Consider the following 6,176-nt stretch of genomic DNA (forward strand, 5'->3'; position numbering starts at 1 on the left):
CCAACCAAGTCTTCACCCTACGGCGCCATACGGCAACGCCACGCCCCAAGCAGCGGCACCGCGGGGGACCCAAAACGTGTTTATTTGGTCTGGCGGCGTCGCAGATTTCATCGTGGCACCGGCAGATGGGATTTTTTTCCTATAAATACCCCCACCCCTCATTTCAACAAGTTCCAAGTTGAGGAGAGGGGGGACCCCCAGAGCTCCAATTTTCCTTTTTTCCTCTTTTTCCTAGTTTCGAGGCCTTGCCCTAGTCCGATTTAGAGCCTTCGAGCCTCATCCCTCTGTCCTGAGTCTGAGTCCCCCGGACCCGCTTTCTCTAACCCGTTTTCATCCAAACCCCTAAAGTCTCCCATGGCCTAGTCACCCTGTCCGACGTCCTAATGCCTAGTTTCTGAAGCTTTTCAACATCGTTATCCTGTTCGATGTCCTAATGCCTAATTTTTGAAGCTTTTCGACGCCATTATTTTGTCTGAGGTCCTAGTACCCGACACCCGTGTGTCGTTACTCTGCCCGATATCTGAGGAGTTTAGTTTTCGAAGCTTTTGTGCACCATTACTCTGCCCGATATCTAAGAAGCCTACTTTACGAAGCTTTTCGACGCCGTTATTCTGTCCAAGGTCCTAGTACCTAACATTCATACGCCGTTACACTGCTCGACACCCGGGTGAATACTCTCCAAAGATTTTCCTACGCTGTTATTCTGCCTGATATCCAATTCTGATACTGTTACTTTGTCCAACGAAGGACAAAGCCAGTCTTTTGCCTTCACCAAAGCTGGGGAACGCAATCCATCCCGTATAATTACATTGGTTTAATGCATACAGGTATTTAATCATTTCATCGCATTTTAATTTCTTAACAATGTAGACTTTTTAATTATGCTTGTATAGTGTATAGTAGTTAATTTAGACTAATTTAATTAAGTAGTTTGTGCATCATTTTAACTATACATGTGGAAATATGACATTTATAAAGGGAGAATATTCGAAAACTAGCATCTAGTAGAAAGATCGGTTTACCCGGGCGAGGTGAATGCTTAACACCTTCCCACTCTCATAACCTAACCACTTACCCCGAATCTTTGACCAGACCGAACGAAGTCCCGTAGCCCTTCATAGGGCTACACCAATGGGTCCTAGGCCCTAATTCTAGGTGGTGACTCCATTTCATTTAATTGTATGACCCCCATCCCCTGATTAATCATAACCTTCGAGAAGACGCATTCCTTCTCTCTCCAACCGAGGAGCATAACCCCAAAACCCCCATCCAGACACCAAGAGCGTCCCCGCCAAGAGGAGAGCGTGGCGCGGTCCCATGAGGGAACGGATCCTCACACCTGCAAGAGAGAAGTCGTTTCCATTTTGTACTGAGCTGAGCACTCTATTTTATCTTCTAGATTAGTCTGTTGCTTTAGATCTCTTATTGATGGTCATGCTGAAGGTGGAGTTCTAGAGTAACTTTCTAATCTCTTTTGCTCCTCTTTGGCTCTCTGTTGAAGTGGAGTTGTGTTCTTTCTTTGGTTTTCTCCCCTGTTGGGGTTTGCTGAACTTGTAATTATTACTTCATTATTAATACATACTTTGCTAACCTTTAGCAACAGAGTATTTTGGAACCTTGAAGAGTTGCAATTTCTTGCTCCTTGAAGAGTCACGTAAACTCTTTGAAACCACATAAAGTTTCATTACAATCTAGAAAACTGTAGCTTTTCCCTTGCGATATCTTTTATTCTTGTGTTCATGTTACTTGGTTACACACCTGGTAGAGTGTGTTTCTGACTCCCCCATTCTGTAGCTTCCAATGAGGCTGCAGTATTGTGGAAGCGTCATGGGCATGATACATCCAGTATTGCTCCTTTGGCTCAAATGATAAGAGAAAAATAAATTTTAATATGAAAAAAAAAACTTTTCCTTTTATATGATAAAAGAGTCAGAAAGACATTTTATGTATAAGTTATAGTAGTTGGTTCGTCAAACAAAACCTTAATGTACTGAGCACCTTATGTACCACATGAAAGGATGACTTAGAAAATCCAACCACTGAATAAGAAGAAGGTGGTCTGCATTAGCCACATATATCAAATTTCTACGCAAAGCTCAATCATTTACCACCCCCCATGTATTGACATCTCTCCCTTGTATTTCCAGCCATTTATCTAAATACATTTTTAAGAGTAAGTGAATGCTAATGCCATTCTCATTAAATGAGTGCTTGAACCATGTTCAATTTCAAATACTGGTATTGGTTTTGGAATCAGTATCAATGCCAATTAAAGTCGATAAAGTGGTAAGCGCAAAATCATGCAAAAATCAATTTATTATTATTTTTTTTAAATAGGAATAAAACCATCCGATCTGGCCGAACCATATTGGTATTGATTGAGACCGATACCAGTATGGATATTGATACTTAAAACCACAGTCTGAACACACTCCACCATGAGCATGACACATGGCCTCCATGTCCGCATTCTTATTCCCTACCATGAGCATGACACATGGCATTCATGCTGTTGCTGTTGCATTCTTATTCCCTACCGGCTTTTGATATGGCTATACATGCGGTTGGTGCTAGCATTTACTTCAAGTAGAAGCAATTAGTGGCCCTGCATACATACACAAACCCTCTCTTCTTCCCCAATGCAATCTCGCCTAATACTCCCCCAAGTTATCAATAAGATTCACCTTTTTCCTCTACTATTGTGGTTATCTAAATTAAGGTCTTAAAAGCCCTCTTTCCAAACATGCCTCTGAATGGTGAGCGGCAGGCCTGTGGGTAGGGTATACGGATTTAGTGCGGGCATGAGACCTCGATATGTGGAAGTAGCTTTATCTAATGGTGTGAGCTCGATGTAAAACAATATTTTTTTCTTCTCGAGGTTGACACCGTTGGTTGTTGCATCTTTCACGTGTTGAGCTTTCAGACCCGCACTACGGTGCACTGCAAGATCAAGACATTATAGAAGATTTATTTCCATGATAGACAGAAGATCTAGAGGAGGTATAGTAACGTATGGTGCTCCAGATTAACAAGTTAATTCTCTTCCATGTTTAGACAATGGAAATCTCATTTATGACTCTTTAAAGTGAGATCTATAAAAATCTTTTTGGGATTCCGCAATATCAAAATTTGGAAAATTGAAATTAAGGCAACCTTCCTATATGAAAAATTTTTGTTGCTACACTCCTGGTGGCAGTCTGGCAGATAAGGAAATGGAATAATTCACTTCCCCTTTGGGTTTATAAATACCGTCCTAAGTTTTAGTATTTTCTTCTTGTAACAGCAAAATTTCGTCCCTTTCTTATAAATCTCTTATTGGATCATCTTAGGGTTTTTCTTGCAGAGAAATGGCTACCTCCAAATCCAAGTTTGCATCTTTTTGTGTTCTTGCCCTACTTCTCTCCACCATTCTCATGGGTATGTATCTCTTTCTTGGCTTTTAATCTGATCTGATTTTCAGTTTGGCTTGGTTACTTGCTTCTTTCTACTAAGCTCATTCATGGCTTCTTCTAGGATCAGTACTATGTCTTCCTTTTAAGATCTAATTTTGATGTTCTTTTATGTTGGGTGCATGATATAGGGATTCGGGCTGAAAATGATGGATGTGTGGGAGACTGCAAGAACCTCCATGAATGTATGAAGAAATGTGATGCATGGGGTTATGATGCTAGTCTTGCTGAATGCCATCCCAGATGGGAAGCACCCATTGGTGACTGCTGTTGTAAAAAAAGCTATTTCTGAATCTTGTTTGTAATAACTTATGCATAGGAAAAATTTTGAGATAGAAGAGACTGTTGTCTCATGTGTAAGAAAAATAGAATAAAAATTATTATAAAATTAAAGGTTTGTTTAGATAATGGAGTTTCTCCATAAATAGCTCCTCTGTCTATTTTGTTTAAACAGTTGGTAAGAGGAAGATCAGTTTTTCCTTCTATATCTCATTGTATTTTTATTACATATTTCCAGCAAGAGAAAATTTTTGTTGATTGATTAAGTGGTTATGATTGACAAGCAATGGATGCGTAATGCATAAGGGTTCTATTTCTAGTTTGATTTTATTAATTTTTTTGGAATATATCTAAATAAATTGTCCCCAAAGACCTATCTCAAGATAATCTACAAGTAAAAGGTGCGGAGAAGAAAATAAGAGAGAGAGAGAGAGAGAGAGAGATATGATTGTTATTAAACTCTATCTTAGTTAGAGCTCTTAACAAACAATGAATGGAAGTGAGAGAATTCTATGATAGTTTGGGGGAAGGGATTCATGGTGTTCCCCTCATCAACAATTCGTCAAATAGGGGATTTTGGTATTTCCTTGAGACTTTGTCCCCATCTTATCGTTTGTACATGACGGCACAAAACCTTTTGCCTATTATTTGAGGGGAACATTAAGCATTAGGAGAGATTTGAAGAAAAGTTACTTAGACTCTATTTGTTTCAGTGTAAAATTTTACCTAAAAATTTTTATTTGAAAATTTTCACTTCAAAAAAGTTGAGATGTAAAATTTTAAATGTTGAAAAGTGTTCCAATGTTTGTTTTTTTTTATGAAGTAAAATTTGTGGCATAAAATTTTCTAGGTATAAATTTACACCGAAACAAATGGAGCCTTAAGAGCATATATTCTAGGAGGATACAATTGAACTTATTAAAAAAAACAAAATAAAAGAAGGATATTTTTTACCAATAGAAGGGAGAGAAGAAACGTACCTATGTAGCGGGGAGGGAAAGGGGGTGCATTCCATATTTCATGAGCACTTATAATTAAATGGAAGAAAAATCACTGGCAGTCTTTTGTAATCTTATCAATAATTAGGTCCTTTGCGTGCTCTAATTTCTGTCAAATTTGAATTCAATCAAAATTGGCCATGCGGCAATATAATGCTTGAAAGATTTGTAACTTTTTGAAGAATAAATGGATGACAGAAAAATGCAATACAAATATGCCACTATCCGGAGGCATAAATGATTGAGTTAAGCTTATTTAGAATAGAATAAAAATAAAAATAAAGAATAAGAATAAGGAAGAGATGTCAATGACTGACCCAAATGATGCTATTCTGTATGGACATATACCAATAGGCCAAATGTTCTGTGTGCTAGGGGCACAGGTTGCACCCAAACATATGAAGGCTGGTGAAATGACCACCCTACCCCTTGAATGGCATGAATACACAGGGCTGTAAACAGATCGGATTCGGCTCGGATAGTGCTATATTTGCATCCGCATCCGATTAGCTATCGGACGAATTCGGATAAGGATCGGACATTTTATCCGTTTACATGTAAATATAGTTTTTCGGATAGCTATAGCCTATCCGTATCTGCATCCATTTAGCTTTCGGACGGATTCGGATAGTGCTAAACGGATACGGACACGGATACGAAAACGAATTTTGGCTATTCATTTACACCCCTATGAATACCCAGTCCATGTGTCTAGGCACAGGCTGCGCTGTACAAAGAACATCAGCCCATACGAATATTACAAGATCATAGTGATCTAAAGTCTAAACTGTAATATAGAAACATTAATAGCTGCTTAAGGGTGTAGATCAGTTGGATTTTGGTTCGGTTCAAGATGTAATGAATATATATCAAAATCAGACGGAGTATTAATTAGTTCTAAATTTTTTCAAACCATAATTGATTAGCCACCGGTACGGCTTAATCTGTTTCCCCTGTAAAACCGTTCCCACCGAAGTTGCAAAACAACTCCATGACATCCCCTCCACAGTCCACACACAGTGAGAAGAATTGGTGCTGAAAATTTTATAAATTTTGGCATTAAAAGAGTGTCCGAGTCCATAAAATACGTCACAAACAAAACAACGATGTGAGAGAGACAGAGAGGGAAGAGAGACGGATGAAACTCTCCATCTGTCCAACTCCCTATTGGTCACTCCTCACTCTCACGCTCTTTGTCTTCAAGTCTCTTTCTTGATAAATACACATACCCTTAAAACGTACCCAATATTCCTCATACACCCCTAAGGTTCTGATAATTTCACACGTATCTCTTGAAAATTTCATGTACACCCACACTTTTCAACCTAAAGTCATTTAAGTCCACGCCGTTAATTTCAGGTGTTAGACGTTAAATTTTTTTGGATTTTTTATAAATACCTCCTTGAAAATATCCATTTGTCCAAATGCCTCTTAAAAATTTTTTAATTGC

At 38.6% G+C, this 6,176-nt stretch overlaps 1 long non-coding RNA gene across 1 annotated transcript; it reads left to right on the top strand.

Annotated features, from left to right (window-relative positions):
* The first annotated feature begins 3,340 nt into the window (after positions 1-3,340).
* On the top strand, positions 3,341-3,806 carry LOC122644056. The gene is made up of 2 exons (XR_006330224.1): positions 3,341-3,417; positions 3,581-3,806. It is a non-coding gene; the product is annotated as an uncharacterized LOC122644056 (long non-coding RNA).
* The last annotated feature ends 2,370 nt before the right edge of the window (positions 3,807-6,176 follow it).

This window comes from Telopea speciosissima, chromosome 10, assembly GCF_018873765.1.
Source record: "Telopea speciosissima isolate NSW1024214 ecotype Mountain lineage chromosome 10, Tspe_v1, whole genome shotgun sequence".
Taxonomy (NCBI): domain Eukaryota; kingdom Viridiplantae; phylum Streptophyta; class Magnoliopsida; order Proteales; family Proteaceae; genus Telopea; species Telopea speciosissima.